The sequence below is a fragment of the Ammospiza nelsoni genome, chromosome 13 (genome assembly GCF_027579445.1).
Source record: "Ammospiza nelsoni isolate bAmmNel1 chromosome 13, bAmmNel1.pri, whole genome shotgun sequence".
Taxonomy (NCBI): Eukaryota; Metazoa; Chordata; class Aves; order Passeriformes; family Passerellidae; genus Ammospiza; species Ammospiza nelsoni.
In genome coordinates this window covers 13,219,961-13,231,762 of record NC_080645.1, presented here as the reverse complement: position 1 = coordinate 13,231,762, position 11,802 = coordinate 13,219,961, and positions in this window count along the sequence as shown.

Below are 11,802 nucleotides of genomic sequence, written 5' to 3'. Positions count from 1 at the left end.
GCTCCATTTCCCCTCAGAAAGCCGTGTCAGTGTGGCGGCCCCGGCCGCAGGCACAGACTGCTGCTCCGGACAGGTAGGGACAGCTGCCCCCCGTTCTGTTGGGGCCGGCAGAACACTCTAAGGAGGGAGATGTGCTAAGGGAGCAGAGATGTCTCTCATTATTACATCTACAGTTGTTTGGTCGTGAAAATCTAACAGCTAAGTTAATGGGCGTTTGCTGCAAAACATGTCTAAAAATAAGTAGCGCAAAAGGGGCGTGGTCAGAATGGTTGAAAGCCGAAGTGCTTGGAAGAGCTGGGAATTAGTGTCACACGGTCAAAGGACTGGGCATCTGATAGAGGAGCTCACGGGCATATCTGCACTTCAGGCAACACCCAACTCACCCGGGAGCTAATTGGTACAGAGGATCCCTGGGATCAGGCGTTTGGCAATACTGAGAGGAAAAAAAATCATTAGACCTTTATACATGTAACAAGAACAGGCTGTACTGTAATTACAGTAATTTGGAACCAGAAGTGTTATAAGCCTTAGTGCTTCAGCAATACCAGTTAGTAGGGGCTACGTGCTCTGTTTGGTGTGCAGGTCGTTTGATGGGTGTCTGCCTGTGGAGAGGAACAAGGAAGGGTATCCATAGAAGCAGAAATTAAATAGAAAAAAATGGAACCAGTGCAATCACAGCTCATGGTCAGTAATGATTGTGCTGATGGGCTGGACAAGATTTCCTTGATTCAGTCATATATCTGCTCCTGCTGTGGAAATACACTTTCTAAGCCAGATGTTAGCAATTCATGCTTAGGATAAAACTATTTCTGACAAGCAATTCATGCTCAGGATAGAGCTATTTCTGACAAGGTTATTTTGCAACAGGAGCACTGCACTGTCTACTTCACAGCTTCCTACATCCCCCAGTGGGTCTAATAATTTTCAGAAATATTCCTACCTTGAATGGTTAATACATGAGCATGAACAATATCACAAGTGAAGGTGTAAGGGAAAGACAAGTAGAAGCAGAATTTCTGGCCTAACTAAATTCAGTATTCAGCAACTTCTGTAATTCCTGGAGAGAGACATGTCAGATATTTGTATGTGAAGGCAGAATCTGGTAAATCAGATACACAGCCTACTGAGAGGAGTTTTAAAAAACTGCATTGTCTTGGCATTAACATGGAAGCAGAAGGATACATCTTCCTCCTTAAATAAGAAAATTAAAAAACAAATATTCAAGGAAGGTAAGGCTAAATATAAATCTAGACTTGCCTTTTTCTAGGCAGGAGCCACACCTTGTGTGTTTACATCCAACAAACCCAAAGACAGGTGCTTAGTCACCATGCAAGTGTTGACATGAAATTACCTCCTACTGAGGCAAACTGCAGGGTGTGCAAGTGTGACTGACTAAAAGTGATTGCAACAGGGAACCTCGTGTACGAATTAAAAGTTACAAAATACGGCAAAACACCTTATGGGAGGCTAAAACACTATTTAAAAGAATGACTGTGTCTGAATTCAGTTTTCTCTCATACTCAAAAGGCCCAAAATGCACATGTCCCAATAGCCTGGCTGGGATCACTTGTGCTATGACACAAGGTTCAAGGAATGGCACCTGTCAAGCCCTCCACATCTTGTGGGTTCCCTTGGGTGGCCTCAGAGCATCATCTTGGGGCAGATTTTCTGTGCCTGGCTGTGGGCCTCTAAGGGCACAGACCTTTTGGGCTCCAGGTACATTTTGCATTTGTCAGCATTTACAAGTGCTCCTAGTGATTACCACATATGTATCACTTCTGTAACAATTTCCTCATTGATTCTACTCAAGATGTCTTCAAACTAGTCTTAATATTTCCTTTACAAATCCCTGTGCTCTTTTGACAGCTGGGAACCTCCTCACATTTCACTGAAATACTCTCCATCTAATTCTATCCCAGGAAAAGGCTTCTAAAACCATAGTAACTATTCCTGCAAGCCCAGGCTCTTTAAATAGCAGTCTTTCAGCTGATAAATCAAGTAGCATTTGTTAGTTATTTCTTTTATTGTCTCCTTTTGTGAGATCAGAGCATTTGCATTTAAACACAAAGTGCATTAAGCTCTTTGCTTTTGTAGCACAGCAAATTTCTGTTTTCACACTGAGTGCCTGGTCCTATTGTCACTCACACCAACAAACCCAGGAACCTGGACACACAGCATTGCTTTCCAGCTGATGATACCCTGCTATTAATTGAGTCAGTGTAACTATTTCCAAGGGCTGCTTTGTTAGAAGAGCAATCCAGCTCTTTCTCCACAGAGAATGATTTAGCAACAGGGATTTGTAGATTAACAGCAGTTTGGGAACGTGAGCGTGTGTAGCCACACAGAAATCTACCAGTCATCATCCAAGGCAGATTCAAAAAATAACAGAACCAACTCTACATCTGAACTGCCAGTAAAATGCCAGCCAACTCATTATTTTATAAAATACATTTTATATACTGCTTCCTTCACATGTTTGATATCCAAAGTTGGCTAGAAATGGAAAATGAAGTTGTTGCAGTTAAACTACTGATAAAAGGAGGACTACATCCTTTTCATTTATGTATGAAGTGAAAAAAAATCATTATTCATACTTCAGAGGCCAGTTTGCTATCACTGTAGAATTTTTTTCATATGCATAATCCATCTTCTAAGAAAATATTCTTTACTTCTTCCAAAAAACCCACACCATAGAAATAAACCATATTAAATGCCAGAAACTACAGTGTCAGTAGCATTATCTTTGTTTAAGACACTTTGAGGGCTTGCACTGTTGACAGAGACCATGAATTGAATTTGAGTTTCCACACTGGTTGTTTAAGAGAAACAATCCTTTTCAGAAATCTACTGTTTGCTTAAATGTCTTTTATTTGATTGAACAGAATTCTCTATTTGCCTGTGATCCTTGCCATTGAAGTGGTGTTTGCATTGGCTCAAATACCCTCAAACACAGTTGTGCTGACTTACACACACAAGTAGAAGACAGCTACTTTCAAAGAGAGATGTGAAGACAACCAAAAGTGTTGTGACAAATTTCCTCTGTCCTTGCAGCCCAGTGCAGTAGCACAGTGCCAGGACACAACTTGACTTGCATTTGAACCAGGGCTGCAAAGACAATTCTTACTTTCACTTCTCCTCAGTGCTTCACATCCACTTCCATATTGTTCCCCATGCTGCTGCTCAGTAGCATTAGGACAGTAAACAAAACCCGTGTTCCTCGTTGTCTTTCAGGCTAAATTTGGTCACAGTGTCAAACAGAGACTGGAAAAAAGGGAAGAGAGCACTTGAATAGTGGGAGTACTGAAAATGCAGGCTTACATAACCATCAACCCACAAACTCAGAGCCAACGTGGGGTAACCACAATTAACAGAGTAACAGTCACTGTCATATCTCCTATCTTCAAACCTTTAATCCATATAATAGAGATCATGTTACTCCTTTGGCTCATGTTTAGCTAAAGCAAATCAATTTGTCCTTGTAAACTATTGATGTAATAAAGCTTCATAGTAAATCATGAGGATTTAATTACTAATACTTGGAATTTCAGAATTCCTGCTCAGAGAGAATTTTGTTAGAATCTGGGAGTGAGAAATTTTGAGCAAGAATGCTCAAACTTAACTAGTGGAACTTTTACTCAAGATTTACTCAGAGCTGGTATTCTGGGTTGGACCACTGAAGAATTTTGAAACTGGAGCTAAGCCATATATGGAAGTGAAAAAATAATTTAAAAATAAGAGGCGGCATGGGAAGATGAAATGGGGAGATACAATTTTGTGTAGGATGAATATATGGGGAAAAGTGTTGAAAATATAATTCATGTTGTGATGAAAACTGAATAGGTTGAACCCTCAGGCACAGTTTGTGTCTTGCACAAGTTCCCACAAAGTACAACAACTTCCCAGCACATTGCGGGAGTGGTAGAACCTGACACCTTTTGCTCTGCAGAGAAACTTGGGCCCTCTGAGGAAGAAAGCTGACAAGGTGGTTTAATCTGCAGACAAGGTACTTTTTTCTGTGAGGAAGAAATTTGGAGGAAAAGCAGAATTTGGTGTGCTGTTACTGGAAGGCTTAACAAGTCTTTCAAGACTGAGTGTGGTTAGAGAGGGCACAGTGACACAAGTCAAGCAGCAGCATTTCGGGATTCTAGTCCACATGTACTGAAAAGGCAAGAGGCCACTGCTTAATAAGCATTTCAGTGTTTCATCCAGTGTCACACCTGTTTGGTATCCCAAAGAGCTGGACACAGTGTCAGGGGAGCCACAGGGAAATACAGGCCTTAGGAAATCTGCTAGCTCAGAGTACTTCTGAAGAGACACAACACTGCTGCTACTGAATCCAACAGATTAGTGACAAAAGTGAATCCATCTCTGGAAACACAAGTGTGTCCAGAAGAACTGAAACTGCTGTCAGTAATTTAGTGTTGTATCAAAGGGGATGTTGGTCTTTGTCTAGTCTTCACAAGGTTTCACTCACTCATTTTCAGTGCTGAATTTTCCCAACACTGAGGGATGGAAAACCATCTGACCCTGATCACATATGTTGAGAGACTTCCCTTCAGCCTGTAAGAAACAAATCTGAGAGTTTCTCTTTCACTGGTGCATTAAAAATGAGAGTTCACCTGAGTTTAAAGGATATGTAAAGATTTTTTCTTCAGTTATGTCTCTGGCTCTGAAATGCTTATACAATCTCACTAACTGATGCATCTGTGAAGCAAATGTCATCTTAGATATGAAGATGTAATGTCTCTGTAGACAAAATGTTTATTTTCTATCCTTCAAATCCAGAGTACCCCATTAAAAACTAGATATGAATAGGAAAACTGACTACACTTAACTGAATAGGACAGACCCACATTTTACCAAAGTTTCTTGATTAACATTTAAAACAAACAAAATTAACAAAACTAGTTGTTGAGATCTGAGTTTTAACTGCCACTGACTGCAAAAAGAAATGCCTGATCTGCTGTTTGGCTGGTACTGTGTTCTAAAGTAAGGCATAGATAGGCTACGAATGCACAGGCACTTTCTGTCCCATCCTTTGGGCAGATTAAGTTGAAAAGTGTTGCTTGATGATTCCTGTAAGGACAGAGTTCCCTTCTGGACTGAGGGACACAGGCAGCTGGGAACAGTTAATCATGGGGAAATGCCTGAATCAGCAGCATCATGAGAAGCATCGTGTGAGGCTCTGTCAAACAAGTCAGTGCAACAATACAGTTACAGGGAAATTAAGGTTGGAAGGGACTATTGAGGGTCATTATTTTAATCCTCATGTTCAAATCATATCTATGATCAAATTTGGATCAGGACAATTATTTTGACCATTCTGTTGGGCAGATAAGTGAATATAAAATGAAAATTCTAATAAAATTCCACAATTTCCTTTAACACATTCCTGGTAACAGCACTGAATAAAGTACATTTTAAACAGGTAGCAGTGAACTGACCTGTCATGTTTTAACCTGCATAATGACAATTTAGAGACACTTGTGGACATATTAGAAAGAGGAAGCTTGCCAAAGGCTATCTGGATCTGGGCATTGTAGTTTGAGAAGATGGATTTATTGGAAAATTATTTTTTTTAATTAGTATGCTAAAGACAGCTTGAGATGGTGTAAATATTGTTGCCATGCTACACTGACAATAGACTAACACTCATAAAAGTTTCTTCATGGTATGGTGAAATTAATTTGGCTATCAGTGCTTGGCAGCTGGATGTGAAGCTGCTCAGATTACAAGCCAAAGAAGCAGTAAAAAATGAGTACTGCTATCATGTGACATGAAAACAAATTTTCTGCTGAAACAAGAAATACATGAGTGTTCCTGTAAAATGTTATACCATTATGAGGCGATTTCAGCTCTTCTACTTGGACCTCATTCTGACATCTGAAAACAGTTCTGCTGTGTTTGTGTGCTGCAAAGATGCATTGATTAGCTGCAGAGAGCAGTTCTCTCACAGCTGCTCTCTTACTCTGTTTTATTGGATATTTCCTCATTTTGGGAATCTGCTAGACAGTACTGATGTTTTTCTCTAGTGTTTACACAAGATGCTTGTTCTCAGATAACACAGAAAGACTAATAATGTTTAAAATATGAGTTCTTTATAAATGTGTGGATAACATTTGCTTTTATATCCATTACAGATGTCTTCTTGATATCTGTATAAACTTCTATAGAAGTTAGTATTACATGATGACAACAACCTAGCAAATCTCTTATAAAATAAGAGATGTATAATCTATAAATTGTAATTGGAACCTGACAGTGTTCAAAACCTCAATCAGAGGACTAGAACATGGATAAAGTTCGTGACTGGGTCTGTGTTTTGTCATGCCAAGGGGGATCCTTAGTAATTTGATCAATGGATACTCATCAGCAGTGTCTACCAAGAGCCTTAGCCATATTTTCTGTATTATGTTGTCTGTTTTTCACTCACTAACAGATCCCAGTCACAAGCTCAAAAGACAGGAAAACCACAATCATGAGAGAAAGAGAAGTCACACATTTGCTGTGTCAGAAAAGAGGAGGTGTTAAAGAGATACCATTCAATATCACAGAGGATTAAATGCTTCCCACACAGCCAGACGTAACAAGACACAAAGCTACCTAGGAAAAGGTAACAGGTGCAATTAAAGCTGCCTTTCATACAGCACCAAATAATGGCAATTTTAGATTATACTTGACTTCTAGTGTTTTAAACACAGAATAGGACACACAGCAGAGCTACAAACCTCCACCAGTCGGGATAACCTGAGGTTTAAGGATTACAAGGTCATTGTATCACATGAGGATTTCTATGATTGTGAAGCATCTGGAGTAAATGAAGGAAGAATGACACAGTGACCTTTGGAACAAAGTCTTCTAAATCTTAGAGCACACACTGGCATTGAGAAAGACAAAAGCTAATTATTATTTTTATGCTTTGAATGTAAACTACACTAATCCCCAATTAGACAAAAAAAAAAAAAGGACATGTTTGGGTGCAGTATGGCCAGCCCTGTTACACTGCAGCAGGGTGAGACAAACAGACTGGAGATGAGGGAACTTTGACCTCTGAATGTCTTGATTTCTTTCATTTTCCCTCATCAGCACACTGTGGTTTAATTGAACTATTGAATTTCAGAGCTAGTCTGTTCCTCTGTCTGAACAAAACATAAAAGACCTGAATGAAGAGACAGTGAGAAGAATGAAGAGATGTTAAAAAGCATGGGAGAAATTCTTTACTGGGTATAAGAAGGTCTGTAGGTATATTCATGTATGTAAGAATTCTTCAGTCTGCAGCCAAGCACTGACTGACAGATGCAGGCTTTAATCAAGGCAGAACTGTGGAAAGCATGAACACAGGTGTGCTGTTCACTGCTTTTCCAACAGATGAGCTGTGGGGAGCCAGCTGGAGCCAACAGAAGAGCAGCAAAGAAACAAAAGGAGATGGCTCTTCACACAGCATGGATCAAAGCTGCAGTGCTACAAGTTCACTGGAGTTCAAGGATAGGAAGTCTTCAGAATAAATGTCCACAAAGCTTTATTAAACACACAGAAACCATCTCTGATCCAAGAAACTCCTCAGCTGTGGTTGACTGAATGCCAGAGGATGTGTAGGACAAGTACAGACACACATGGCTTGTTCTTACATTCTTCTCTAAACACCTGCTTGTGGCTGCTACCAGAGACAAGATACCAGGCTAAAAGTACTTTTTGATCTGACTCAATACAGGAACATAGAAAATAAGTCTGCCTAAAACCAGGTCATATTATTAGGCTCGAGAGTCAAATATAGGAAAAATAAGACATCAGATTATTTTAGAGTCTATTAGCTGTACATTCTATTACATTTCATAAATAGATATACGTTTTAACTAAGAAAATGGTGCTGCCACTGTCTGCCAGTGAAAACACTTCATTTATTGGAGAAGTTATTACTCACAGTCATTTCTAATATTATAGAGAAATTCTACAGAAACAACAGCTCAGAATGATAAAACATTATCTGTGCCTGAAGCTTGCATATCTTGCACTTTTCCATACAGTATATTGTGTGTGTGTTTACTAAATAGTTGTTAGTGTGGCTCTGTGTAGCATCTCAGAATGAATCCTGACTACTTTTTGTTTCAGATCAAGAATGCTTGGACAAGACCATTCTGAAGGGCAGCTTGGCACAGGGTGCTGGTTTCTCTGCTATGCAGAACAGAATGTCAGGTATGCTAATTACTGAGTGATTGAGCACACAGGCATTCCTTACACACACGTAGTGGATGCTACAGAGCAGAAGAAAAAGCTTTGTATTCCCCATAAAATCAGTGCAGTCTGCTAATTGCAGCACAATTAACCAGCCTCCTGACACAAGGCCACAAAATCAAAACTTCATGTCACACTGGGAGCAAGTTTAAGTCATGTGTAATAAAGGAATTAAATAAGTCTTTAAAGGTGCTCAAATCTGCTGGACAGGGTTGTTTCACAACCCAAGAGATCACAATTTGATTTGCTTTTCAAAGAGAACACACAAATGGAAGCTACACTGAAGGAGCAAATGTTAATATAATTACCAAACTTTCCAAACTTTGTTCCTTCAGAGACATAGAAAATAAAATTTATTTATTAAAATAATGTTTTTTCTGGTCGCAGAGGGAGTTGTCCTTACCAGATCAGTTAAAACAGAAATGGACACGTATCAAAACAGAACTGAGAGAGCTAGAAAGATGAATATTTAGAAAATAATGCGATGTACAAGACAAAAAAGCACAATGTGATGTTCCCCCGTGAGTTTATTGAAGTTTTAGTTACAAAAGAATCAGTGTTGTGGAGAGCCGTGGCCTTGAACGCCGAGCACGCAGCGCAGAGAGAGGCAGCACCTGCGGGCCTGCAGGCCCGGCCCACACCGAGGGACGGCTCCCCAGCGCCGCCCTGTGTTGCAAACGCAGAAGCGCACGGACAGCCCGCGCCGTGTGGGCAGAGCGGCTGGTGCTGCTGCTCAGGCACTGCAGGGTTTGTAATCACAGATCCTTCACTAACACATGCTCTGCTGAACACTTTCTTTTATCACTGCTGAATAACAAAAAGAGACATCGATCATATAGCAAAATAATATTTACATGCAATCCCAGTAAACAAGGTGGAAATGCCAGTAGGTTTGGCTAAACAATTAAAAAAAAATTCAATCCTGTTTGGCAGCAAATCATCCAAGCAGTATTTGCCATCTGTAAGTTATTTCTCAAAAGGAAGAGCATATAAACTGCGCATTTGATTTTCTCAGTAGCAACCACGGTGCCAGATATGCTTGTACCCCTAAGGATTTTGGATAGCAACAGTTTGTGTACAAGTAGCTACCTAGTAGTAGCTGATTCAGAATGGGCCAGCCTTGCCTTTAATTGTAACAAATTTATACATTTACTGTTCAAAAGCTTGTACTGTAAGAGAGCACTAAAACTGTATACATTCATAATGTCAAGAAAAGGTGTCTATAAGTTTTTCCATAATCTCTGCTTAATTGTTATTCATATTCCTGCTTGTAGTCAGAAGTATGAATACAGTTCTCCACTATCTTAATTAACACCTCTAATCTAATGCACCTGGTATGTCTGTACAAGGAAAGTATTTCTCTGTGGTTTTCACCATGGAAACATGTTCTGATTGTCAGTGATCCGTCTGTTAGGGCAAGAGAGGTGCCAATATGTAAGCATGTCTGGTGCACACAAAACAGGTGCCTTGGAAGCTCTTCCCTGTCACAAATCCTAAAGCAGTTTTCCCTGAACATAACAAGCAGGAAATCTTTTCTCTAGCCAGCCATATCTCTAGCCAGCCAAAAAACTGAACAGAACAAACAGGAAACCTTTTCTCATACAAATTTTTAATAATGTTAGGATACTGATTAACAACAATACACACAGCACAGAATATTTCAAACTTTATAGGGCAAAGTACACATCTTTTATTACATTCTGGAACTGATCCCAAGTTCTTCCTTAAGTTATTTACTCTCTGATGAAGCAGCCCTGGGAGTGTTCTTATTTGTACTTGCTGCCCCATGGGCTGCTGCCACAAACACTGCAAGACCATAGAAATATCTGCTTTTTATCTTTTCCTACACTGCACTTCCCTTTGCAGTAATTTCAGAGCAGAGCACATTCCCCTGGAATCCCTCTTACATAGGAGCCCCTCCTGTAATCAAGAAAGCAATAATTAGATCAGCTGTGAAGTAGCCCATAGTTCTCTGATCAAGGTGGCACTTTCACACTGCCCTCAGTAGCACATGGACTTGAGTTTGTTACAAGGCATTTGTACAAATCCTGCAAATACACCTTGATGCAGTGGCTGAAGAACTGAGAGGTTCAGGCTAATTACTTCTTTTTCACATTAGAAATAAATGAGGTTATAACATCAATTTGCAGCATCTCAGTAGATCCATGATACTTGATAATCATTATTCTGCAATCACTTACTAGACAAACATCCAGAGGATCCTTCTGATTTTCAAAATCTTCTTGGTAGAGTTCTGAATACAAGTTCCACATTGTGGATTTGCTATTTGCCATGTATTGGCTACTCTGTAAGTCCTTACAGGGGAGTCTCATATGGCATGGAAGGATGGATACACTTTGAGCAGAGACTTTTAGCCCAAAGTCTCTCAGCATTTTGAAGAGAAACTCTGTTTCTCAGAATAAATTTGCAAGAGGTAGAAATATCAATTACAATTTACATGCAGGGATGCAAACATGGCTGTTTGAAAATGCTCAGTGGTAGTGTAAATTACAGAACATCCACCAGAGGGAAGCTCATGCATTCATTCAGAGTGAAATAAATAATTTGAAGGATGAGAGAAACACACACCTGATATTTAGGGCAAAGCAAATTCTATTTTAATTGTTTCATAGCAGTAGCATGGACTTTTTGAGCTTGGAAAGGTTTCAGAAGTTATTTGCCCATCTACAGAGAGTTTCCTGGATTGATGACTGACTTATTGCACTACTTATAATATGCATGTACACAAAAAACTTAAACTGTGTTTTTTAAACATACAGATGCAGCTTAATTTCACTGCTGTGATGAAGTGGACCAGAGCTTCTGTGATTCGAAGTCCAAATGCATTCATACTTTAAAGCCCACCCACATGTGGCCAAAAGGGTGAGTAAGATACTGAATTGTTTAGCCACTGTTGTTTTTAGCAGCTATTGACTACACTATTGTCATCTGTAAGTTATTACTCTTCCCCATATTTGTTAATGAAAATATTTGCTAAATTGCCTATAAAGTTTGTGTTCTACTAATTTAAATTTGATAAATAACGGACACTCTTAGAGAATATTAAAGACAGTTTACAGCGTGAAGTTTTCTTAGTGATCCAGGAGTCACATAGAGCTGTTCAGGAACATGCTCCTGAGCTAATGTTAACTCTAATGTCTGAGATATTTAGTCTAACAGCCTAGCTTCAGAGTCTTACTCAAGGAAATCTTAGCAGTCCAAAACTTCTTTGGGATTTTTCTGAAACAGAAATTCCAGACTGTGGCTGCAATTGAGAGACTCATTTGTTTTCTAGCTTAAATGAAAGACACAGCCAGAGGCTGAGGCCATTTAGCAAGCAAACTTCAACTCAAGTGGAGAAAGGTGTTTCTGGAAAATGTAAGGCCAGGTGCTTCAGAAGTTCAACCACATCCATACACTACTGGATTAGAACTATACTTATACCAGTGGTTGTTCAGACAACTGCTCTTTTCCACCAAAAATAAAGTTATACAAAAAAATCCTACAGACTGTCACACAATGGTACAGAACATACAAGTCCTTTTAGGGATCCTTGGTAGATTGAGGGCT